The sequence below is a fragment of the Ochotona princeps genome, chromosome X (genome assembly GCF_030435755.1).
Source record: "Ochotona princeps isolate mOchPri1 chromosome X, mOchPri1.hap1, whole genome shotgun sequence".
NCBI lineage: Eukaryota > Metazoa > Chordata > Mammalia > Lagomorpha > Ochotonidae > Ochotona > Ochotona princeps.
Window position 1 is genome coordinate 75,121,594 of NC_080865.1, and position 27,048 is coordinate 75,148,641.

General features: G+C 39.8%; 1 protein-coding gene across 1 annotated transcript in view; it reads right to left on the minus strand.

Moving 5' to 3' along the window:
• The window catches only part of TRPC5 (transient receptor potential cation channel subfamily C member 5), a 286,027-nt gene extending 260,480 nt beyond the window's left edge, over positions 1-25,547 (minus strand). The window contains exon 1 of the mRNA XM_004590202.4: positions 25,065-25,547. The gene's annotated coding sequence lies outside the window, so the exon portion shown is untranslated. The remainder of the gene's footprint in view (positions 1-25,064) is intronic.
• Positions 25,548-27,048: the final 1,501 nt, after the last annotated feature.

Below are 27,048 nucleotides of genomic sequence, written 5' to 3' on the forward strand. Positions count from 1 at the left end.
AAAAAAAGTTTTTTGTTTTTCTTATTAATTTCCAAGATGTGGGATTGCATAGATCACACAGCAACATCATTTACTTCAAGAAGGCTTTTGTTTCTCTTTTTCATTTCTTCAGCAACACATTGGTCATTTAGTAGCACGTTATTTAACTTCATGTTGTTAATTTTCCATTTTTCCTTCTATTGTTGATTTTGTTGTAGACTTTTCATTTAAGGGGATGTACAGTAACTGTATAGTAGAGACTATCATATCCAGACATGAAGGTACAATGCAGTAGCATCTCTACTTCCAAATCAAAGATGGACTGCTAATGTCAGAATATACTTAATAGCAGAATGATGGACTTAGGACTGCTTATGAAGAACTATACTATTGTAATGATATAGGTGAAATCTCTAGGGGGTGGATATTTGGAGAGGGGGTGAAAGGTAATCCCAGAGCCTATGGAACTGTATCATAAATAATAAAATAAATAAATTTAATAATAATAATAATACAATCTTAGAAGGGATTTGGAGGGATTAACTAACTGTACAGCATAAATACAACAGAAGGATCTTAAAAGTTTCATGGAACTTTCAGAACAATAAGCAATTGATGATGTCATCCTTACACTTTAAATAGTTTTTCCATATTAAATGAATTATAATTTATGTGCACATATATATTAACTCACACATCATATTGCTTTGTTTTAACTAACATAATCTTTACAGAAGAGCAAGTAGTTTAAACCTGATCATGTAAATAAGTCGTGGATTAAAGAGAAATTCAGCGTAAATACAAGAGAATGGTAAGAAAATGACAGCACTAATGCCTCTCTCCTAAAAGCTTCTACTCCCAAAATAAGTTCTTTGTCAACCACTTTACCAGTTCCAAAGAGTAATTATTTATTGAGTAAACTGGTAAGAATTGGGCCAAAAAGACTTGTCAAAAATCTTTGTTAGGCATCTTATTTTGGGTTTCAGACAGCTGTTCATTCCAAGAAATAAAATTACTTAACACAGAATCAGGAATTCAGATGATTGTACAATGAAAGATTAAACTGAGAACTTAAAAAATGAATCCAGTTAATTCATGTTGCCTTTTCTAAAGAGATTAGTTAATGTTAAGCTTTATTGAAAGCAGAAAGGATTTTGACGTTGTTAATAGAGTAACACATTACTTAAAATACAGTTAATTTCATCCTTATAGCATACTTTTAAATATTTTACTTTATAATGGGTGTAATATATTAGTATAATAGTATGTATTTAGTTACAGATATTTATGCATGTGTATTTATTTTTACACTTATTAGACATGTAGGTTGATTTTTTTTCTATTTAGTAATAGAGCTAGACATCAAGAAAACTGAGAAAATTATTGCATTAGGAAACTTTATAATTATAGTAAACATAAAGGAAACATGAGGCATCGAAGAGGCTTTTTAATGTCCAGAGATGGAAGAGGCAACCAATTAGTGCAGGATTGGGAGAAAATTAAGAATTTGGGGGGAATCAAGAAAGGATGGAACAAGATGTTTCAGTGATACCTGCAAGAGGTAGGAACCATGGGTGAACAGCAGCTATTAACCTATATTGTCTCTTGGGACAAAGAAGAAAATTTATCCTTTTCAACAAGCAGTTTCAGCCCCACATCAGGATATATAGCTTGGCAAGTCTGTGCACTGGCCCAAGTTGAGCTTTCATTCGCTCTGTTGGCAGGCACTCTCACGCAGTATACAATGTATACCAAAACCCTGAAAGAACATTAATTATTCCAATGTTATTCCAGTCCCCAAGTTATTCCAATGACTAGTCAAAGTTGTTAATTACAGGCATAGATAATGCTCTATTTGCTTTTTTTCCCCTTTAAGTTTGGTAGAATTCTTAGAAGAAATGCATTTTTAAAAATAGATTGTTTCTCTGACCACATGCTAAATCAATCTTGCCTTTGTATCAATGAATTAATCACACCCAACCTCTGAACTTCACACTTTGTTTAGTTATAAAATGTAAGGAATTATTACATGATCTTGAAGGTCCTTTCTAGCCACAATGCCCTAATATTCTATGCATTTCACTGTTTAGTGACGCGTGAAAATTTGTTGCCAGGCAGCCTGTGAAACTATATTCTACTGGTTGGTTTTGACTCATTTTTCTGATAGGGTTGAAGGTATATGTTCACTCTAACTTGATATATGGAGACGGACCATATTAAAATTAAATTTTACTGTCTTCTCTTTGCCAGTAGCTAACAGCACGTCTAACATGAGGTGGCAGCATGGGTAGCATTTATAGGCAATTCCCAAATGGGAATTTCAATTGTTTGACCAGCATTTATATGACTATTCTTAATGAACTGCCATGTTTTTCCATGTATTTTTTTTAATTATTTGCAAGAGAAATGGAATGGGGAAGAGAGAGAAAAAGGAGAGAGGGGGAGGGAGAGAGAGAGTGAGAGCTCGCGCAGATGGTTCTCTCTTCAAATGCACGTATCAGCCAGGGATGGGCAAGTTTATGTCAAGCCAGGAATTTCATTCCAGGTCTCCTAAGAGGGTGGCAGGAACCCTATTACTTGAGACACCATTTGGAACCCTATTACTTGAGACACCATTTGTTGCTCCCTATGTGTGTATGAGCAGAAAGAATTGGCAGTGAAGCTGGAAACTGAACCTAGGCACTCTGATACAGGATTTAGATATTCCAAGGTATCATAAATACTAAGTCAAAGTGCCCACTCTTTTATTCATACGGTATGTAAATTACTCAACTGTAGTTTTCTTCCCTTGCTGCTCCTATAGATAGTTTAAAATCAAAGGTCTACGTGCAGTAATTTGACTACTGGATAAGATCAGCTGAAAAATTGTGAGCAGTGTTTTGATTCTTTGCTTTTTTTTCCCATCTTTTTCACTTTAGTCATGAGGGCCAAGTATGTGTTGGCTCCACGTTGATGACTGAGTAATAAAGACCTATAACCAGTTAACTATCCATGTAGTCTTGGAAAATGACTTCCTCTTTCTAAGTCCATTTCCTTGGTTATAAAATACATTTATTTAGGTTCAAGGAGCTCAAGAAATGTAAATGAGTAAAATTAAAGGAATATTTTCATTTATACATTATTCTTATTCTTCAGACAGAAATATGAGCCCTCTATCAGGTAGTTGAGACTTCGACAAGCTTAGCCACCTTATTTCTAAAACATAAATATGAACTAAATGTTTCTATAGCTGTTATTGGTTTTGCGTTCCTTTGTGTCTAACTACTCTGCCAGAAAAATCTTCCCTTTAATTCATTTCTCTCCAGCTTCAAATAACACCCATTTGTTATACAATAACTATCTTGTCCAAAAATGAGAAGCCATAGAACTACTCAGTCTCTCAAGTTGGATTCAAGGAGCTTGTAGCTTTTTGGAGTAGCAGTTCATTCAGAGAGTGTGTTAAAATTCAAATCCCATATTTAATTGCTTTGAGGCCTAGAAAGCTGATGCTATAACAAGAATCCTAGAAGTTTTCATTTCAGGAGGCCAATGGTCTGCTGTTGGAGAAACACTTCCTATGAAAGACGGTCATAGGGCAATGCCATCACCTATGCTAGTCCTTGCTTGTCAAGAACCTGGTTGATCTTGTTTCTGTCCTCTGGGTAGTGTCCTTGTGAAGGAAGGACAGATAACTACTGCAAACTCGGAGAGATGAAGTAATCTTTCCAGAGGCCTGATCCAGTAAAAAGGGGAAAATACTAGAGTTTCCTTTCCTAGCTTGAAGCTTGTTTCTTAGCCTGCCCTCTTTAGAGCAGTCATATGCTAACATTCTGCATCGCAGTCAAGATGAAAAGCTAGACAATGTGCTGACCTATGTCGTTTTACCCACTGGCTTGTCTGGCTAAGTCCATTGTAGAGTGTCAGGTTTGTTAGGAAAGAAGAAAACTGATAAATAACCTTGTCCTCAGATGCTTGCTGCTTGAGCTCTAGTGTTTTCTAGCAGCTGGTGTTAAGCAGATGAACGTGGGGGCAGAGCCTTTGATTCCTCACTTGTATTGTCATATTGTTAAGAAACGAAGGAATGGTAGAGCAGGAAGTACCACTCTTCACCTTAAGGATTAAAAGGATCTAAATCATTTATGTGATATTATCTTCTTATACTGAGATTTAAGAAAAAGAAGCATCAGCTGTTATCAAAGAAAGGTTGTTATTAAAAAATGCTTGAAAATCCATAACACAGTCCTATCAACTCATTCTATAATGGAAGACACTAAGATCCAGAAAGCAGACAGGATATGCTTAAACGCATTAAAAGTAATAGCTAATTTTTAGAGTCTTATTTATTTACTAGTGGTTTTCTATGTTTTTCATATTTAATTCCCACAACAATATCATAGGTTAGATATCATCCTAACGTTATACATGATGGGACCAGGCACAGGTAAATATAGGTAAATTTCTCAAAGCCTCACAGATAACTTTACAATCAGGATTAAAATCCAGAAAGCCTAACTTCAGAGTTTTTTAACCACTATGAATCCCCTGAAACACAAGAGATAAGATTGCCAAGACAATTTTTATCAGACTCTCTCCGTTGTATCAATTTCTTATTCAAAAATACATATGGGGTTTTTATTCAGTAGTTCAGAATCTATATTTCCATTTGCCACCTATACAATGGAGGGATAGGGTTAGGAGTAGGGAGAGGAAAAGAGAGGTAGAAGAGAGGGAGAAGGAGAGAGTAACGAAGAGGTGAGGGAGAGTGAAAGGAGAGGGAGATCTTCCATCTATTGCTTTACTCCTCAAATACCCACAATCACTGGAACTGGAACTTCTATTGCTTTTCTAAGGCTATTAACAGAGAGTTGGATCAGAAGTGGAGCACCTGCAACACATATTAGATGCTGGCATTTCAGGTGGTGGTTTCACCCACTACACCACAATTCTGGCACCACTTTCCAATATTAATGCATACAAGCACATTCCGGTCTGTATGAGTATTCTGTTTGATAAAATAATTGGAGGTTAACAACTTTGAAATACAAAACCTTATCTGAGATCCTTTGTCAATGACAGTGCATTTTAAAAAAAGATTTATTTATTTCTATTGGAAAGGTAGATACATAGAGAGGAGGAGAAACAGAGGGGAAGATCTTCCATCATCTGATGGTTCACTCACCAAGTGGCCACAATGGCTGGAGCTAAGCCAATCTGAAGCCAGGAGCCAGGAGCTTCTTCCAGGTCTCCCACGCAGGTGCAGGGTCCCAAGGCTTTGGGCTGTCCTTGACCTCTTTCTCAGGCCACAAGCAGGGAGCTGGATGGGAAGCAGGGCTGCCGGGATTAGAACCGGTGCCCATATGGGATCCTGGCACATTGAAGATGAGGACTTTAACCACTATGCTATGGCACTGAGCCAGACAGTGCTTTCTTATTCCTGTGTGTAGATTATCACCCTAGTTTAGGTCAGTTTTAGTTCACAGGGAGAACACATGAATATGTCAGAACATTCCAGAAGTTCCCATAGTAAATCATTCAATGCAGTAAAGTATGTTGCTGATGAAATATGTTGTCATCTGATTGTCCAAAAGGAAAAAAAAAATGGTTGAGAACTATCAACAGGGCCTATTTTGAAACGGTTCCTTACAAAGGGTTGGTTAGCTACTATTTTCTCTTACTACTCAAGTTTCTCAAGTTCCCTTGTTAAATGAGTGAGATTAAACCTGTCATTTTTGATTTTCTTATTTTGTAGATTCCTAGAAGAAAATGCCTGATGACTTAATCTTGGTTTTCCATTGAACCCTCCAATAATCAGCCATTTCCAAGACCCTAATTTTGTTTGCACCTTAGAAATCTCCTTCCAACACGGAGGAAAACACCTCCTGGGATGGCTGTGTCTTGATTTGTGTCTGATTCAGCTTGTAGGCTGTCAAAGCTGCTCAACAACTGTTTATTAATTAAACACCCACAGGGGTTCTTGAATGTATCAAGCTCTGTTCACTCTATGGCCACCTTCTTTTTTGATCAAACTGTGTTGAAGGCTATAGGGCATATGGCAAAAAAGAGAAAAGTTGACAGAGGGTAACTTCATCTCCTCCTGAACCACAGCATTCAGTCCTTTTAGATTCTCTGTGGTTTCTAAACCCAAGGGTTATTTGTGGGATGGTCTCTAGATATTAGAAAAGGCTTGTTTCATTGAAGGTCAGACACTAGTTGAAACTAAGGCAGAATGCAAAGCCGCATCTGAGGAGGAGTCCTGAGGATGAGAACTGAGGACTAGATTAATCTTTTTTTAAAATGTTCTTTTTAAAGATTTATTTACTTTTTTATTGGAAAGGCGGATATACAGAGAGGAGAGACGGGGGAAAGATTTTCCATCCGATGGTTCACTCCCCAAGTGGCTGCAACAGCTGGAGCTGAGCCAATCCGAAGCCAGGAGCCAGGAGCTCATCCAGGTCTCCCATGTGGGTGCAGGGTCCCAAAGCTTTGTGCCGTCCTTGACTGCTTTCCCAGGACACAAGCAGGGAGCTGGATGGGAAGGAGGGCTGCCGGGATTAGAACCCGTGCCTATATTGGATCCCAGTGAGTGCAAGGCGAGGACTTTAATCACTATGCTATCGCGCCGGGCCCTATATTAATCTTGAGATTTGGAAATATGGGTGCCTGTAACAGCTGAAGCAAAAGGGGTGGGACTGGGTGAAGGCAGCACGTGTTCATAAACAAGCTCTCTGAGGGTCTCTGGCATTTGCTTGGAGTGGTACCACATTAATTTGAATTAATTCATTCAAACCTTTACTAAGCTTTTTAAACAAACTCAGTTTCTCTCTCTCTCTCTCTCTCTCTCTCTCTCTCTCTCACACACACACACACACACACACACACACACGTTTGTGTGTGTGTGTGTGTGTGTGTTGGGGAGAAATCTAATGGTAGTTGGAGATATGGCAGAGAAGAAGCAGTGAGGAAGGGATAGAAAAAAATAAAAGGGAAAAGTCCAGAAGCAGGTTCATCTAGTTCTAGTCACATCTTTCTTCTTTATTTACAGTAACACACTCATTACTGAATCCTGAGGTGAACTCCTCACCGGAAGTCACTGAGAGTTTTGGATTAGTTCTCTTATCTAAATCCAGGAACAGTTTATCCCAGTGTTAAACTGGTTTGATTTTACTTCATGAGGTCTCATCTTTCTCTTTCTCCAACATGATACAGACATTCTTTATATCTCTAGACCATTGCTTTTAATTAGTGCAAATGGATTTTCCTTCTAGAATGGAATTCAATTGTATTATGGCTGAGATAGCCAACTTATTCTACTTTTTGCTGTGCTCTATTTAGACTATTTTGATGGTGTCTGACAGTAACTCTCTCCCAAGGCAATACAATTTCTGACTAGAAGTATGCTGCTATAGAGATAATTGAAAAAAATATTTATTGCCTTTCTGCCATACACAAGGCAATGTATTATTTGCAGGGTTTAGAGTAAGAGGTGAAGAGAAAGAAGTTCAGAATCAAGTCTCTGTTCTGCAGAAGCTTACAGTGTGCATGGGAAAGGAAAATAAATAAACAAAAGCTACTGGTTGTAATAATACAAAGGAATCATTGAAAAGGCCCCGTTATAATATCTATATACTGCCCAACAGACTTAAAGGACAGGTCATCAAATGCTGGGAAGGCTAGTAAAGGCTTCAAAATGTATGAACCCACAGGACATGCAACCTTTATTTGTAAGTTAGAATTTTAGCTGGACCTCACAAGATAGACAATATTTACAGAGGTTGATAAAAGGAGAAATTGTGATCTTGATAAACCACAGGTTATGGCGAAATTGAGGCTATAGTAGGGAACAATGAGAATGATAGCATTTTTTTTCTAGAGCACAGATTTATAGAATCATACTGAAAAATAAATTGGAGTCAGATAATGGAAGGCCTAGTAACCATGGGAAAGAAGTTTGAGATTTTTCCTGTAGGTAGTAAGTAACCACTGGAGATTTTCAGTAAAAGGTAGTGCTATGTGAGATGAGTCTACTGACCATGTGCTAAATGGATTGGTATGGAGAGATTGGAGGCAGTTAGACCAGCTGGGAGCTAAACCTGAAGGTAAGTGCTATATCTAGGTTTATACCAGTGAGTAAATGCAGTAATGTAGGCAATAACAAAATCTGGAAGATACATTCTGCATTTGACTATATATATATGAGGCAGTGGAGTGGTGGGAGGTAAGATGACTCAGACTTGTAGTGCATGAGACTGAAGAATAGTGGTGGCATTACCAGCAGTTGTATAAATCCCATTCACAGTACCTAAAATTAAAATAATATTTAGCAATACATTTACATTGGAAGCAAAAGATCTATCCAGTGAAAACTACACAAACTCATGAAACAAATCACCAAGAACATAAAAACTGTAAACATAGTCCTTGCTCAGGGATTGGAAGAATTAATATCATTTAAATGTCTATACTACCTAAAGCAACCTTTAGATTTAATGTAATCTCTATTTAAATACCAAAGATATTTCCTAGGGAATTAGAAAAATCCTAAAACTCATATGAAATCACAAAAGATCCAGAATTGCCAAAGTGTTTTTGTTAAAAAAAAAAAAAAAGGTTCAAGCCGGAGGCATCACAATACTTGATTTCAAAGAAGACTACAAACTATCATAATTAAACTCTGTGACGCTGGCATTAAAACTGACAAATAGATCAATGGAACAGACTAGGAGTTCAGAAATTAATCCATACACGTACAGCCAACTGGTATTTGACAAACATGGCCAGAACACACACTGAAGAAAGGACAGTGTCTTGAATAAATAGTACTGACAAAACTGAATATTTATATGTACAAGAATGAAAATTAAACCCATACCTCTTGCCATTTAAAAAATCAACAGAAGCTCAATTAAATACCTAAATTTAAGACCTGAGACTAGGAAATTGCTAGAAGAAAATGTAGGGAAAAGAATTTAAGACATTGTATAGGAGATGACTTCTTAGATAAGACCGTAAAAGCAAGGCAACAAATACAAAAGTAGACAAATAGGATTACATCAAATTCAAAAACTTTGGAACAGTAAACAGTTATTACAGTGAAGAGATATCTGACAGAATGTAAGAAAATATCTGCAAGCCACTAACTGACAAATGGTTAATACACAGACTACAACAGAAACTCAAAAAATTCAACCACAACCAATAATAACCAATCCAGTTGAACAATGGGCAGAAGACCTCAATAGAGTTTTCCAAACGAGAAGTACAAATGGCCAACAAATGTATGAAAAGAGCTCAGTATCACTGGCCATTAGGGAAACACAAATCAACACCACTTTTAGATTTCATCTTACTCCTGTTCCAATAGTTATTTATACCTCCACCCTTCTTTTTGCCTCCCCCTTATCTCCTGTATTGTCTCCTCCCCATTGTCTCCCATTGTATCACCGTATATACAGTGATACAGTCCTTCAGCTGGAGTCATGACTCTAACTTCCTGCTCTTTACATGTGTCATGAATTGTAGATATAGGAAATGGTAGAGAAACTAGTACCTCACTGTCAAGGTATATTTAACAGTTTTATTGGAGTCTTTTTCATTAGGGAGTAGGAATTTTTATAAGCTGTTGGTGGGGTTGTAAATTACTATTGTCACTATGGAGGAGCCTCAGCCTTGATCAGGGTTAGTCATTCAGCTTTGAGTGGTGTAGACTAGATCCTGGGACCCTAAGACATGAACCCCAGGGATTTATCTGTCACGTGATGAGCTCCAACTCTTTCCCAGCCCTGACTAGTTGTGGCTTTAGCGTATTCTGGCTTGCTTTCATTGCAGAGGATTGTGGGCTTCCCACGAATTTGCAAGCAAACAAGTTAGGGAGCCTGTGGTAGCCCCTGGTCATGTGCATTTTTTCTTTTTTGTTCCGGTCATCTCTTCTCTTGTCACTTCTCTTCCTTTGTTTTCCACCCCTATGTGTTCTCTGGGAGCAGTAGTATCAGTAGAAAGAAGAGGACAGAAGAAAAAAAAGTAGCTAATAAGCCCTAGTAATTAGCTGTATATCGCTTTATTTCTCAAGACTTCTGTCTTACCATATTGCTAGAACACAATCTGCAATTCCAACTTTGGCGAGCCAATTATTATGCACTGTTTTAATGACTCCAGAGATGTGTCCTTAAGAGGTCACCCTAATTTTCTCTACCTCCCCAACTTGGTGCTAAGGATTCCATGTCTGTCTGGAGGCTGTGGCTGACCGGTGGGAAAGTATTCAATTCCCAAAGCACTTCACTCTCTCAGCACTGCTGTCCTCTGTTGTTCTCATGGAGCACAGCTCTAGAAAATGACTGCTGGTCCTAAGGAGAGACAGCAACAACTCTTTCACTAGGTCAGAGATGGAGAGGGAGACAGATTCAGACAAAAAGCATGGCAGGTGCATGAAATGCTCCACTTAACAGTAGAGAGGCTGGAGGAACGCCAGGTGCTTGTCACCTGGCCATTTAGTTGTGAAGGTCATTGCATTCTTGAACCTCTTCTGACAAGATTACCAAGATTACCGTGTCCCTAATGATCCTGAGTATCTTGCAAGGGATTTATTAGCATGTTTTCCCTTGTTTTAGTTATTTATTTATCTAGTTTTTCACTTTAAAAAATTTTAAATTTAATGATATTCCATAGGTTAGAAACATGCTTACATACATTTATTCCTTCTTGCCATTAAAATGATCTGGTGAGGTAAATAGTATTATCACTCCATTTTACAGGTGAAGAAACTTAGAGAAGTTAAAAAATTTTGCATTAATACTGGAACTCTATACTTTCCATTTCAAGCCATGCTCTTGCTTTCTTTATTATTATTTTCCATGATATGGGTCCATAGGCACATGGATTCTAACCCCGCTCACCCATTCATTCCTGCCCCACACTGTTTTCCCCCATATTATTATAATAGTATAGTCATTCAGCAACAATGACAAGTCCAACATTCTGCTATTTCACTGTACCAAGGCATTGTATGCATAGACAATGACAGAAAGTCTAGTATCCCCTTGTCAAGTTATATTTAGTAATTTCACTAGGAATCCTCTTTTTATTCAGGAGTAGAGATATATACTGCAATACATGTAAACTTCCTGCTATGCTACTCTCCATTATATAGTTCATCTATGAGAATATATGTATATACGTGCTTGCCTAGATATTTGTTTTGTTGCCTTATGCCAGAGAGAACATAAGATATCAGTTCCTTTGGGGATTGGCTTATTTCACTGTGTATAATGGTCTCTAGTTGGAATTATTTGTTGCAAATGGCAGAATTTTGTTCTTTTTATGGCTGTGTAGTATTTCTTGGAGTAGATGTACCTCAGTTTCTTTTCACCATTATAGTTGTCTCTTCCATTCTTACCTTTCCACTCCTAGAAAGGGTAGGAATGGGCTGTCTTAATAGCCTATCTTTTAGGTGCTCCTCCATTCCATTTATAATGTTTTTTTTTTTTTTTTGCCTTCTAGTCGTTCAGAAAGCCTGAACAGTGTCCTGCACCTAAAATCTCTTTCTTTCACCCTTCCAGAAGGAAAACTGCTAAACAATCTAATTCATTCTCCCTTGTGCTGATAACTGATCCTTGATAGCAGGCATCATATGCATGCCCAGGGGAGTTAATCTTTTGGAAAAAAGGCTAAGCTTAAAGGAATGGGAATTCAGATCAGGTGATGCTGGAGAGAGGAAAGGATTTTGAGTATGTAGATGATGGAGACTCTGTATTTTTCAAGTATCATTCACTTGCTTAAGGCTCAAGAGAAGCGTATGAGCTTCTACTTTTGTCTGCCTTTAAGGGACCTAACCAATTAGTGCTGTTAGCTTTGTGGCTAGGGAGGAAGGCACACAGATCAGCATAGCCCAGTACAGCCCCCACTGCTAGGATCTGACTGGACCCTAGCAGTGCATACGATAAGCTAATCTCTGTGATAAGTACTGTTACTTACTCCTTTCAACAACTTATTCTACAAATGTTAAAAGCCAAGACTCAGCATGGTTGGGGCTCTTGTTTAAAAATACACTTCTAGAAAGTAGCAGTGCTAGGGCTTAAACCCATGACTCTTTACTCCTAGGACAATGTCCTTGACATTATAGTAGGTTGCTTAAAATGCTAGAGGGGGAAGTGCTTTGGGAATATGTGGTATTATCTGAATGTAAATTGGCCCGATACTTCCTTTCACAAGGCAACAATTGTCTGCAGCCCAGGTCAGAAGGTCAAGGCAAGATGGGGAAATTTCTACCGGCTCAAGTTATCTGGGGGGGAAGTACATGTGGAATCTTCAGAATTGCCCTGACTTATGTCTCCAGGGATTCAGTGAGTCCCTTTTTTCAGCAGACCGTGTTTCATTTTTTCCCTGCAATCTCTACTGTTAGCCAAAGCATTTGCTTCTTGCATCTGTGTCTCCATCCACATCCCCTTACCCTAACCTCTGCACTGTCTTTAGTTTGCCCTTACAGAAGTTGGCCTGTTGGCTTGTAGCTTTACTCCTGAAATCACAAGGAAAAGGGGCAAAATAGTATACCAGCAGTTGCAGCATTTTACTTGGATCTAAGATGGACACCATAAAGCCTGTAGTCCTGCATCTTACAAATTAAAAGAGATATTATTGCTGGGCTATTGGAGTCCTGAAAGGAACTCAAATCATCTCTAGCATTAGTTCGTTTCCTTCACCATAATCCCTTTAATAAAAATTGCATTTCATGTTTCTCCTCAGAACCTTCCAAAGTAGCATCTGTAGTATGTTACAATGTATTTTCCAGAAAATAAATCCAATCATGTATGAGGAGGCTATGCCATCATGCAAACTAGGTGCCACACCAGGCAAGATAAAGAGGTACAAGACTGCTGAGCATTCCAAGGGTCCAAGGACAGAGTAGGAAGTAAACAAATGGTTGCCAGGATGCTATTGCATTTTCTCTTTTTTCAATGCAACTGCAAGTCTTGACTGAATTCTACTTCATGTATATAAATTCCCATCTTCCATTGATAAATTTCATATTTGGATCCAACTAAATTTGATTATGTGAGGAAAAAGTTTTAATAATCCTTTCTAAGGCTAATCTCTTAATTTTATTTCTTGTTTTGCCTTTTAAGTCCTCGGGATATTATTTAATTTTCTTGCCTTCCAGATGTTCAGCCTTCACTCAATTCTACTATTTTAAGCCTGTGCATGTGTTCGACCCTCCATTAAAAATAAAAGTTACCTTCAATGTTACTTCCTTTCCCTTTCTAAATTTCACTGTGAAATGTTCAAAAGTACAATTTTTGATTGTGTAGTCCCATCTGCAGTTCTTTTAGCCAATCACTACAATGTGGCTTCTATTTTATTATTCATGTGTACTACATCAGAAATATTTAAGTAACAGGCATTTATTAATTTTTACTATGTACCTGTAACTCTGTTAGCCACTTAACATAAGCCTTCTTATTTTCTCTTATTAAGAATATTATATTTTTATTTTAATCTCAATTTTATACACAATGGCCATTATAGTATTTCAGTGACTGATCAAAGTCATATAGCATAGTGGCAGTGTTGAGACTTGACCTGAAGTAGTCAGACTTTCAAACCCATGCTGTAATGCAAAGGTTGCCAACTTTATTATATTCAGCCTTTGCATATCATACCATATATTCCATTTTATTTATTTCTGCCAGAGAAAATACATAAATACATGAGTGTGGCTGTGTTCAAATAATATTTATTGACTCTGAAATTTGAACTTCACTTAATTTTTACATCATAAAATATATTTTTCATTTTTTAAGGTATTGAAAAATGTGAAGAACATCTTTACCCTTTAAGACATATAGGAACAAATGGTGAGCCTGATTTCAGTCGTGCATTATATGACTGCTGCCCCTGCTTTAAGCAAATCATTCAGGGAGCCTCACTGTAAAATAGAATGGCCACAGCTGTAAATGCTTTTTGGCGCATTCTCTCCTCCAATGAATGTGAAGCCATCAGTCACTCTTGCTCTTCCTTCTACCTCTGGGCTCTTACTCCTACTCTCTTCCGAGATCTTATTCTTGCTCTCTTCCTTCTACCTCTAGGATCTTGTTCTTACTCTTTTCTGAAAGCGTCCTTTCTCCAACCTGCCACTCAAATGTCATTTCTGAAGAGATACTTAACTATTTCTTTATTTTCTCTGTTATGTTAGAGTAATTGATTCTGCTTCCGTGAGTAAAACCTACTGTTAATGTATCTAGGAGCACAAGATTTGGAGTTGTACTTAAATAAATCTGAATCTTGGCCTAAATGGAATTCATTTGTGTGACAAACATGTGACTTCAGCCTTCTAAGTTTCAGCTGTTTTGTTAAATGAGGAAGAAAACAGAATTTGTCTAATAAAGCGGTGAAGAGTTACATGATTTACGATTTGGAAATCTTTGAACCATGCCTTAAATGTAGTCTATGGTTAATAAATATTTGCTACTGTCATCACTATTATTTTGTTTCAGTATAGGATGATGAGTTTGTTTCCAGTGCAGATTTCTGTTTTGAGTTCTAGACCTATATAGCTAGTTGCTTAACCTTAACATCCGTATTTGAATGTCCAATCCATGCTTTGGTCTCAACATATCCCAAATATAACCCATTATCACTCTCCCATTTCCACATCCCATCACCCCAATTTGCTCTTTTCTTTCCATTAATTCCTATTCTTGTTAAACACAACACTGTTCTCTCAATGACTTAACTGAGAATGCTGATAGTACAGTTTCGTGTCAGGAAAAAAATGTGTCACAAAACCTCTAGCTTTCAAACAAAAAGAGCGTGAACATTTTAAATCTCTGTCAGGTGGGAACTGAGATTAACTGTGTGGTAGACTTGACCTTTTCCCCTCTCTTCCCTTTATCTTCTTCCTTTTACTCTTGTTAGATTGTTCTCCTTTCTCCTTTCAACTTGATGTGCCTGTTTATAGCTCCTTACTTTGTTCACATCAATTCCTCTCTTTTGAAATGAACCCATTGATACATTTTCTAATCTCATCCATCATTCAAGGACTAAAACACCCATGAAGACTTCCTGACTTCTCTAGTCAACAAAATCAGGTATATTTTAGAACTGAGAAATTCCATGTTTACATTGAATGCCATTATTATAGATTTCATATTTTAAGATTCTTTCTATTATCTGTCTGTAAGTTACACTGTTTAAATTAGCTTGTAAGCGCTTTGAGTATACAGAGCATAGCAAGTCTTTCTTGTGAATTGTCTGTAGTGTCTTATGCAGTTGTCTTGCTTTCAGTTATTCCCTTGCCTCCTTTGCTCTCACTAAATACAGATTACAAGGGTAAACCAACTATATGCTCCTCTCTCTCTCTTATGATTAGATTTTGATTTATTTCTCTCTATTCATTGGATATTTTAGTTATTTTTAATATTTACTTTATTTGGGCCCGGCGGCGTGGCCTAGCGGCTAAAGTCCTCACCTTGAAAGTCCCGGGATCCCATATGGGCGCCGGTTCTAATCCCGGCAGCTCCACTTCCCATCCAGCTCCCTGCTTGTGGCCTGGGAAAGCAGTTGAGGACGGCCCAATGCATTGGGACACTGCACCCGCGTGGGAGACCTGGAAGAGGTTCCAGGTTCCCGGCATCGGATCGGCACGCACCGGCCCGTTGCGGCTCACTTGGGGAGTGAATCATCGGACGGAAGATCTTCCTCTCTGTCTCTCCTCCTCTGTGTATATCTGGCTGTAATAAAATGAATAAAATCTTTAAAAAAAAATTTACTTTATTTATCTGAAAGAGAGAGCGAGTGTGTTTCCATTCTCTGGTTCACTCTCTAAATGGCTTCAACTGTCAGGGATGGGCCATGCTATAGCTAGGAACAGCTTCTTCTAGTTCTCCCACATGGGTGCAGGGGCCCAAGGACTGGAAGCCATCCTCTGCTGCTTTGCCATGCCAGAAGCAGGGAACTGAATCAGAGGTGGAGCAGCCAGCACTTGAACTGATGCTCTTATGGGATGCCAATTCTGCAAGTGGCAACTTAACCCTCCATGTCACGGTGACGGCTCCTAATCTAATTTTAATACAATTGTTGATACTTTTGCATAAGAAATCCCCAAATTTATCTTATTCCTAATCTTTCTCTTAAGCTCTAGTCACAGAGATTTTTAGTGGTCATTTTCAGTAGGATACCTCACATTGATTCCAAACTTAACTCTGTATCAAAACCTCAATTCAGTTTCCTTTCTTTCTCTATCTCTACATTTCCTTGTAGCATTACTATCTCCATTCTCCAGATAAAACTCCAGTTATCTTTAACTACCATCATAACACACACACACACATATAAAATCATTCATCATTATATACCTACTGCTCCCTCACAGTATCTTTTATACTACACTCTTTCCATACCACTGCTACAGTAACAACGAACATAACAACCAAAATAGCTAACACGGATTGAGTGTTTATTATGGCCAGATACTGGAATAAGTTCTTTACACATGGTAACTCGTTTCAACCTCACAGCATTCCTATAAAATGTATATATATATATGTATATATGTGTGTATATATATATATATATATACATACATATATAGTATTTTCTTTTCATAGTTGAGAAAACTAAGGCTCTGAGTGGCAGAGCTAAAATCACAGCCAGATGGGTTTGGACCCAGATTCCTTGCTTAACTACAGTGCTACTCCTTGTGCCTAGATTTCTATAATTGTTTTCTAACTGGTATGTATGACACAGCTCGCTCCTCCATCAATCCTACCAGCACACCATTTCCAGACTAATCATCTTCAAACATCGCTATGATTATTTCCTTTCTCCTTCCCAAATCCTTTTGTACCTCCCTTTCATACACTAAATTAAATCCAGACACAACATAACATAAATTTCTCCACAATTCTGCTACAATCTAACTTCCCACCTACATCTACTGAAAGTATCTGCATATGTCTCCCTAAACGGCTTAACTCGCAGTGCTCTACTCAGCCATTCCAGAATTTTACTTCAAGTTTGCTCTGAGCATCCTGCTGACTTCTGGCCATGTTGTAAGGTCCTTGAAAAAAGAATGGACATGCATGGTTGCATTCCCACAGTGCCTTCTGCTGAGTTCACACTGAGTGAATATTTGTCAAATTTTTGACAGTAGGGGTTCAACTGCTGTTTGAAAGTTTGAATTGCTTAATTACTTCTTAGCACTCTGCTCTTTCCTCCCCATCAGTCCTCTTGTTTTTCTTGTTATCTGGTATAACTGCCCCACAACAAACCTGAACAGTCTATCTGTTGCAGTATCAGCTTTCTGAAATAACCACTGCCTGTCAATTATCACTTCATCAGCCTTTCCCTATGTTTGTCCCAAACATACATCTTTATGTTTCTGTCAGTCTTTTTCATTCCTTCATGGTGCCATTAGGCTAACCAGTGGTTGGCCAGTGGTTCCCATTATGTAAAATCAATATTTGCTAGTTTACAATTACCCACAGCAAGAAAAACATTTTACACTTGGCCCATTATGCACATCACTATGTGTATGTACATGCACACATACACACAAGTATACATACATTACTGAAAAAGTTTCACAAAATAGTGTTTACTACTAGTATGTGTTTCACATTTTTATTCTCATTTAGAAACAGAAGTTATAAACTACTAAACTGATTTCATAGTGCATTATGGAATCACTGCCAGTATCTTGAAAAACACTGATTTAAAGCATAGAAACAAACAAAAACCAAAACCCAAAACCAAACAAAAACCTAAAATTGACACGATGTTGTGTTTTGTGGTATTAGAAAGCAAGTGATACTGCATATTACTGATATGACGGAAAGAAAAGGATACAGCTGAAGATGGAGGTTTCAGCTTCAGTGACAGCCGAAATGTCCATAGAGATGACTGCAAAAGTAACCTGCTCTTGCGAGTTTTTTTTTTCTTTCTAAATTGGTTCCAATTCTTGCTTAAACTAAACTTGTCATCCTTTGTTTTCAGTGACTAGTGGTACATAAGATGCTACCCAACTATACGGTTAGTAGGGTATTTCAAAGCTTACAACAATATAAGAGTTCCATGTTCTTTTGCAAATGGAAATTGTTAATTATTTCAAATTATTGACATGTGAAGTATTGAGCTTATTTGTACTGAAGTATGATTATCTTCTAATTATATGAAATATAAATTAAAAAACGAATTTTATGAATTTGCAGTTTTCCCTCTTTTTCCTTCTCTTTCTTCTGCCTCTTCCCCTTTCTCTTCTCCCATCTTCCTTTAGCTCCTCATTCTTTCTTCTTCTGCTGCTTCGTCTTCATCATTATTGTCTTCTTTTTTCTCCTTTTCTTTCTCTCCCTTTATTACTCATCAATTTTACTTTCTAGAGTTCTGGGATACTAACATGTTCAGATGAAGTTTATGGGCTACCCAACAATATTGAATCATTAGGTACAATACATATGGAGCATTTAATGAACATCATGGGACCAAAAAGACTACAAAACAGTTTAGAAACTGGGTGGAGTTTTTTTAGGAAGTGCTTGCATAATCATTGACCCAAAGATCTGTCCCCTAACACAGAAGTTAGTTCTTTCAAAGTTGAGTTATAATGAGAATGTAGCAAAAGAACAAGATATGTTTCAGCTAAGTTTGGAGGGTTTTGTTGTGACACAAAGATCTTCCTGTATATCTACTTACAGTTGCTTGTGTTTACAATCAGAAATTCTAGAAGGAAAAAATGAAATGGGACAGGTGTGGAGGCAACCAAGCAGATGGGAAGCAGAGCAAAGGCAGGCTTTGTCATTGAGTATTATTAAATTTTGATTTTTGAAAAAAATGGACTATGACTATAAATTAGTTATTCAAAACATTAAGTAAAAAAGAGAAAACAAAAAATCCCTTTTTCCACAAGCATTATGCTGCAAAATTCCTTCAATGGATGACTGTACTCTCTTTCTCCCTGCCCCCTCTCTCTATTTATGTATGTGGATACATACATATATAATATAAATATTTTTTTCATACATTAATGCCTATGATAATGTTATAAGTATAGTAAGCGATTGACAAAATTTATAACAGAAGAATTTTAATGGCATATTGTAATAAAGCGTATGTGAATGTGGTCTTTCTCCCTGAAAATATTTTATTGTAGCCATCTTTTTTGTGAAGATATGAAATGATACAATACCTGTGTGGTGAGATGTGACAGTTAATGTGATGACCAATATGGGCACTAAGTTACATGTATACGGAGTAGATTTGCTGGACAAGTGGGTGGTGATTCACATTCTGAGCACAATGGATCAAGATGGTGAGAAATTTCATCACACTACTCGACATGGTGTACAATTCAAAACTTATAAATTTCGTTTATGTCTGCAATTTTTCCATTTAATCACTTCAGACTGTTGGTGAACTGAAACTATGGAAAGTAAAACAGCAAATGAGGCAGGTGGAGGGAACTATGGTCACACCAAAAAACAAGGAAAAAGAAAATCAACAACCAAAAGATCTTTCTGACAAAGAAGAAGTGGTATAACATAGGCCAAGAGGGAAAGTGCAAGATTTGGAGGAAGAGTCGTATGCTCTAATCCTATACCATTTACAAACTGTGCAATGTTAGGCATACAATTTAACTTGCCTGTTCTAGTTGCCTCAGCAGTTGAAAGGTATAACAACACCTATCATAGAAACTTCAGTGAAGGTCATTTAAAACCATGCATTTATAACACTTGACAAGTAGAAGATTGTAGTAGATACAATACAGTCTCCTAAACATGTCAACACCCTAATCCCCAGAATCAGTGACTATCTCGTGGCAAAAACAATTTTTAGATGGAATTAGTTGCTAATTAGCTGCCATTAAAAGTTGAAGATTAGATTGGGTCATCTAGATGAGCCAAAGATAAACATCAAAAGAGCAGAAGAGGAAACTAGAGAACAGAGAGAGAGAAAGAGGGAGAGAGATCCAAGATCTTACTAGCCTTGAAACTGGAGGAGTAGAACCTAGGACCATTGAATGTGGCTGGTCCCTAGAAATAAGGAATGGCAAGCAACAAAATTGGGACTTCAATCCTCCAACCTAAAGGAAGTGGGTTATGCGAATAACCTGAGTAAGGGAGGAAATGAACCTACCAGAACTACATTAATAAATTTACATTGTTTATATTGATATGTTTGTGGTAATTTGCTATGACAGAAACAGAAATCGAATACAAGGGTACTCAAGAATTGATAGTACTTGCTATTGTTTATTTTGAATAATTACAGAAATCTTACAATGAGCAATCTCTATAGTCTGTTGTAAGCTTATCAGTGTCTTACTATTCTAATTTCTCTTTAAAATAGACAGATGTTTGACAAGCTCAGTTCCGAAAAAGGTGGAGGTCTCAAACATTCCAAAGGCCTGAAACCCCACTATTGCAGTCTCTGCCACTGTAGTCAGTCTGCCCAGATTACATAAGCCAATCACTGGATCTCTATGGAACCAAGTATATTCACATTTATAAAATACATAAAAACTTTTACAGAATTATTGATATTTATAGATACTATACATACAGTATTTTTCAGGTGAAAAAATAAAGTAAGTAGATAGTAATAAATGTTGGAATGAGGTAGGAGTAGCTCTAGTTATTATTATTTTTTTAAATAAACTATCACCTACCTATAGCGTGAATGCCCACATTCAGAAATGTAACAACACCTGCTAGTGTAGACTGGGGAAAAGGATACCCTACTGCTGGTGGAGTACAGATTACTGCAGTCACTATGCAAATTCATATGCAGAGTGCTCAGATAATTGAAAACTGATCTACCATGTGACCCAGCTATCCCACTCCTGGGAATATATCAAAATGAAGTGAACTCTTCATATGAGAAAGTTCATGCAACCCTATATTTATAGCAGCACAGTCCACGATAGTGAATACATGGAAATAATGCAGATATCCATTGAAAGATGAATGGATAAAGATACTGTGTCACATCTACTCCATAGAATACTACTCACCCACGAAAAAGGATGAAATTCTACCATTTGCAACCAAATGATCCCAACTACAGACCATTATGCTCAGTGAAATAAGCCAATCCCAAAGGACAAATATTATGTTCTCTCTGATATAAGCCAACCTCCATACAAAATATAAAGTTAAATAGATACATCAGTGAATAAGTATATACATTTATTCTCAAAGAACTGTATAATGAAGACTAGCATACCAAGAAGTGAAGATATGTCACAGTAAGCATTTCTACTCTCAAATAAAAGGATGGCTTCCAATGGAACAGTTGAACACACCTTGGCAACATTATACTAGACTATCTATAAGTGTCTGTATCTACAGTGCACATATATTTGCATTCAATCTGTTTTTTTCAATTGTAAAGTATTTAGGATGGTGTGAATCAAAAGTAAGAAGCAAAGCTAAGGACTGGATGCAGGTAACAACAATCTCCTGCAAACCTTTCTTTCTTCATTTCTCCTGTAAATACCACCTGCCTGTTCTTTTCTGTCTCCTTTATTTTAGTTATTCAGGGTGTGTATGTGTGTGTGTATGTGTGTGTGTGTTGGGGCAGGCATGGGGTGACCTGGAAGGTACATCATAAAGATATGTGAAAACATGTTACATACAGATATAAATATAAATATTGTATCAAAGTAGGAGGTTATAGTCTTTGTAATTTGATTTTAGTTTTGCCTTGATTCCTTGGGATGATTTTCAGAGAGCTTTAGAAATTTTACTCAGTATTGGCAGATGGCCTTAGTTTCCTATTTTGGTTCTGTCACTAGTTAGTTGTATAACATAAGCAATTTTTTTTCCAGTCTCTGGGCCACAATTTTTCATAGGTGAAGTGACGAATTTGGACCCTGCTGACAATATGCTTACTTGTTCTTCACTATCTCATGGAAAGCCAGGAGAATTGCATGGGCCACCAGCATCCAAGAGCCAACTGCATAATGGATAACAAAAGAGGAACTTGGAAAGTTGCTTTAACCCTGTGAACTGCATGTTTCCCCTTAGCATTGCCAGATTTTATGTGTTGAAAATCATCTGTTCTCACTCAGTTGAGCATGATGTACATGTTTGTTTATGACACCACAGCTGAGTCACTGAGGAATGACTTGCTGGTGTCACTGGACAAAGGATTCGAGGGGTCCATCAGCAGAAAAAAAAACTTCATAAGTTTTGAAAAGGGTGACATCAATGCATCCATAAGCCCTGAAGCTTTGGATGTGATGGGTAGCTTCAATTTAGCCATGCTCAGGAGTTGATTCATTGCCAACTTCTGCCTAGAATGACAGACATTTTTTGTCTGTAGACTGCAAACTTTCATATCCTTCTATGAAAACCTGGAAAATGACTGGGTCAGAATAGCTTGGTGGCATTTGGGGGTACAGGGTCCATTGAGAAGTCCTGCCTCTCATATTTCCTAGCAGTTAGCAGGAGGCATCCAAATGGCTTAGCGGTGCTCAATTGAAAGTAGAAACTTCAATAGAAGTAAAGTGAGCAATGGAGCTGTGACACAAGACAAATTAGAATTTTTGGAAGTGGACCAGAGACAAGTAGCACAACAATTTAATATATACACTCAGTAAGTAAGCACCTGTAGGGCCTGCAAATTTGAATTTCAGATGACAAGAAGTGAAATGAGATGGCAACATGAAAAATGCACTTTAACGTGCCCAATTCCCAAGACCTCAGATGTGTTTTCACTGCTAGCTTAACGTTGACAAGTCAAATCACAGGCAGTTTTAGAGTGCTTTGCATTTGAGGTGATTTTCTAGATTATTTCTATTTCTAACCAAAGCAAAACATCTGGGTGGTTTTCTTCCCATGTGTTTCAAAACATCTTTGGTTCTCATCATCCTCCCTGTTGCATCTCTAATTTCCTGGCTCAGCCTTCTCTAAGAGCTTGTGTCTGTATGCCATTCTGCTTTCATTTGCTGGTTCTTGAAGGGACGGAAGCATATGATTATAGCGCCTACAACTGAAAGGGATGGTAAATATTATGTGGCCCAGGGGTCTATGCTGGAGCACACACTTAAGACAGGTCATCTGTATCAGTGAAGTTGGGGGGGGGGTCTACGTTAGTTCTGAATTGCTGAAGCTGCCCACTCTCTTGTCCCCTGAGTAACGATGGGTCAAAATCTACCTCCACTTCAGATTTCATCTCTGTTGATATTTTGAGTTCTTCTCCAGTCATGATTATTGCCAGTTGTTTCTTACCTGTCTGCAATCTTTCCTATCTATGAGAAAGTGTGATTTAAACCTTAGAAGATAGTTGTTTATAACTGTCTAAAAAATGAGCACTTTTTCAGATCCTACTTGAGTAACTTTCATTCTGCTGTTTCTCCACAGTAACATTAGAAGAAATTTCCTGATGCAACATGAACAGTTTCTCTTAATGCAGAATGTGTTTATCTTGTTTGCTGAATTGGAAGGAGATAATTCATTGTATTTCTATAATAAAGGAGTCAGTAGAAAGTTTAACAGAAGGTGTAGATGCTTTGGAAACACACATTCAAATCTTCCCCTCACTGCATCTCCCCCACGGCATGCATAGATAATTCAGATTATAGCAGAGTGATTTGGATACTTGAAAAATCATACATGCATATGGGAGCACATGTGTATCACATGTATGTATACTATAAAAGCTTATGAAAATAGCATCTCCCTGAGAACAAAGTATCGATTTCAGATGACATTCAGGTCTCCCTTCAGCCTCACAAAGAGTGCCAGAAGCTCCTTTTGATCCTCTGAGTTTCCCTCATCCCAGGCAAAACATCAGCTTCGAAACACATTTGGTATCAAGTTAAGGTACTACCATACCTTTTGCTTTACAATGAGCAGATTTAAAAGACATCATGTATGTCTCAGCTTTTCCAGAGTTATGGGAAAAGAGACATGGTACAGACCATTTGTAGAACATCAAAAAATTTGAGACAAACAGTACACAATTGTAAATGCCAATATGTAAACATGTCATTGCTACTAAATGCTATGGAAATTAAATCCATGACAGTAGACAAGTAGGTCTGGGGGCCATATCAGGGTAGTCATTATTTCTTATTTGAAGCCTGGGCTAACATACACAATCTCTAAAGGGAAAATTATTGATTAGTCTCTGTCTCCCCTACTCACATAATAAACTCGGGTAAAGTTCAGAGATTCTGTCTTCCAGGCTGGTTTCCTGGCTCCATGCTTTTCATGAGGGATGGTGATAACTCTGCTAAGCACTTCGCTACCCCAAAGAGGCCAGGTTGGCAAACGGGGGGATGGGAGCCCTTTTCTCAGTTTCATTCTCAGAAACCATGTAAGAAAGCTCAGGATCTGGAAATTCAGTCCAGTAACCATATAGGTGAAAAAATAATCACGATCATTTGTCCAAGTAAATGCATGTGCTTATGTGGGTTCTCTCTCTCTTCTCTCTGCCTCCCTCCGTGTGTGTGTGTGTGTGTGTGTGTAGGGGGGGAGAGAGAGAGAGAGAGAGAAACTGGGGGGAGTCCACTTGAACCAGAGATCCTACTAAATATTCTGCGAATTGTGTCTCCTGGTTCCTTCAAAGAAACCAAGCAAATAAATCAATGTGGCCATTCCTTGAGTTTGAACACTACAAAACAGAAGGTAAATGAGGTCTCTAGTCCCTGAGCCCCCATGTGCCAAGCCCCGACTTTTGGCAGCCGAAGGCGGCTGTTGTAAAAACGACCAGTATCTTTATCCCTACATCTATCCCAAGCCGATATTGGGGAGGGCTGGAAGTGGGTTCCCTGAGGGAGTTTAATATCTACCCAAAGATGCAGTAAATGACTGTCCAGGCACTGGTAAGGAAAAGCTCTGGTTTGGGAGACCATTACCAGACCTTCTCTTGCCAAGAGAACCATGTCTTGTCACCCCTCGACCTTCTCCTTCTGCTTCTCCTTTCCTTGCGTCCCCAAACATCTGTTGCCGGCCTCCCTCTGCTTCCCACCGCCCGGAGCCCACAGCCTGGAGCCAGGCAGCGCCTCCCAGCCTTACACAGGCAGCACGGTGCCTTTAGTGAAGCAGCACTTCGTCTCTCTCTGCAAGCGCTCAGGCACGGAAAGCAGACGGCACCGGGGCCGCCTGGTGACTTACCCTGGGCGAAGTGGTTTCTCCGGCTCTGGGTCGTCTGGTGTCGGCTCTGGAGACCGTGTGGCGCGACAGCTCTGCTGCACCGGTCTTCCGTGGCGCACCGGCCGCCGCCGCCTGGGATAGCCCAGAGGCTGGAGCTGCCGGGTGGGTGGTAGAATAAGCACAGAGAAAGGGGGCGGGGTGCAGCGCGAGGCAGCAGGTACCCCACTCCTTCCTACCTTGCTAACCTCCACCTCCCCCACCCCTTCCCTCTTCAGTTATTTCTCAAACTTCCCTTTGACCCGGTGGTCCTCCTCACCTTTCCGCCTTAACCTGCGCCTGAAACTCTGTGCTCTCCCCTCGCCCCTGCCTGTTCGCACTCTCGCTTCAGCTGGCTCTCTCGGACCCAACCTGAGCGGCTTTCAAACGCACGCACTTCCACACGCAGCCAGCTACACACAATAAAGAGCAAGAGAAGAAGCTGACTAGGGAAACTGACGGAGGGACCTGACAAGGTAGTGTGCAGGGGGGCGGGGAGAGCGCGAGAGAGGGCGAGGAGGGAGGGGGGTGTTCACACTCTTCTGCGCACAACAATCTCCAGCTGCTAGGTAAAAGCTGCCTCCCCCCCCCCCCCCCCCGGCACCCCTTCAAATCCCTTTGCTAGACTAGAGATTTCTGTCCTCTGCCCCCCTCGCTGCTTCTGGAAGAATGCTCCCCAGCAAACGGGGAGAGGAAAGCAAAGAGGGGTGAGGAGAGGGGGGAAAATCAAGGAGGCGCGCTCCCTTTCTCCTCCCCACCCCTAGCTCCCAAAATGTCCAACCCCGTGCTCTTCCTTTTCCCCTTCTGTCTGTAACCGGCTTCTCTCAGCTCTTGCTCTGTTTCTCCCTCCTGGGGTGGCAGCGAGCTGAGGAGAACCCGTCGTCGTGTAATGAGGGGAGTGAAGAGGGAAGAAAGAGAGAGGGAGAAAGGGAGAGAGAAGGAAAGAGAGGGAGAGAGAGGGAGAGAGAATGAGAGAAGGAGAGAGGGAGAGGGAGAGAGAGAGGGAGGGAGGGAGGGAGGGAGAGAGAGAGAGAGAGAGAGAGAGAGAGAGAGAGAGAGAGAGAGAGAGAGAGAGAGAGAGAGGCGCGCGCGAGGGAGCGGGCTGGCGAGCGCTGGGCGGGTGCGGCCGGCGCCTCGGGCCTCCTGTAGCCTGCGGCCGGAGCTCCTCTCGCTTGCGGCGCCGCCGGCGGCTGGGGCGGGTGGGGCGGGGCGGGGGAGGCGCCGAGGGGGAGGAGGGCGAGCCGGAGGACGGGGCAGGCGGCAGGGGCCGCAGCTCCTGCCTTCTCTGCAGCTCGGCGGCCAGGGGTGGAAGGAAGCCACAGCCGCAGCCCCAAGTCAGCCCCTGCTGCCCCGTCCCACCGTCTCAGCTCTGCCCCCTCGGTAAAGGCATTTTTTTTTTCCTGTTTCGTTCATTTGCTTCCCTTGGCTTCAGCTTCCCCTGGGTGGGGGGCAGAAACCGGAGGAGGGGCGGAGGGAGACCAAAGGCGGGTGCTGGTCTAGGGGACGTGAGTGTTTCAGGCAGCTTGGTTTGCAGAGCCTCTCCTTGTCCCTTGGCCCTTGAGCCTTCTACTTTGGGTAGTGACCTCTGTCCACCTGTCATCCTGGCTGTGGGCCGGTGGTGGCTGAGCTCTGCCGCCGGCCACAAGTCATCCTGAGGGAAGGGGAATGGAGCTGGCGGGAGCGCGTCTGGGTGGCTGGTGGGATAGTGGGATACTGGGGTCCTGAGTCCTCGGGGTTGACTTGGGATAGTCACAGACCCATTTCCATCCGGGAAGAGTCTAGTTGAACCGCCGCGTGCACTGTAACCCAATTCTCTCCTCCATCCCTGCCCCTTTCACTTGTAAGTGAGAAAGACCAGTCTACATTGAAGCAGGGAGGGACAGTGGCATTGTAGGGTGAGGGGCTAAGTTGCTCAGTACTGGCGAGGGCGTCTCTGTGATGAAGGGGAGAAGGAGGGCGGTGTCACCGG